General features: G+C 41.0%; 1 pseudogene; it reads left to right on the forward strand.

Annotated features, from left to right (window-relative positions):
- Window positions 1-542, forward strand: part of LOC111734111 — a 5,742-nt pseudogene that overhangs the window by 1,949 nt on the left and 3,251 nt on the right.

The raw sequence follows: 542 nt of genomic DNA on the forward strand, positions 1-542 counted from the left end.
GTCACTGAGACCAGATGGCTTTGCAAGCAATTCTTATTGGAATGTAAGGAACAATAGGTCCCTATTTTACACGTAAAGTAGAAAACAGAGACTGAAGGAAAGCTACATGTCTCGTCTTTGAACTGGTAACTGATTCTCAAACCGAAAACGAATTATATGCTAACTTTTCCTATGAACATAGACACAGAAATCACGAACAAAACACTCGTAAGCTCCTCCAGGTTCACATACATATACACACTTATATACATTCACACAACCCCACCCCCTTCCTTATAAAACATCAGCAGACTGCGTGCACTTAATCCTGGGATCCCTCCTTATCAGTACAGAGATATTTTAATTCCTGTGCACCCCTGCTGCCCTCCACTGTGTGGAAGGACCACGGTGTTTGCGAGTCCCCAATCCTGTGAATCTGAGTGATTGACATGTTTTGAAGCCCTCCAGGTTTTGCCTTCTTTTTGCCCTAACTCTTTTTCTTTCTATATATTTATTTTTCAGTGTAGTTTGAGGGAAGGTAATTGTGAGCACTGAAAAAGTTA

Source organism: Pteropus vampyrus, unplaced genomic scaffold (assembly GCF_000151845.1).
Source record: "Pteropus vampyrus isolate Shadow unplaced genomic scaffold, Pvam_2.0 Scaffold794, whole genome shotgun sequence".
NCBI classification, from domain to species: domain Eukaryota; kingdom Metazoa; phylum Chordata; class Mammalia; order Chiroptera; family Pteropodidae; genus Pteropus; species Pteropus vampyrus.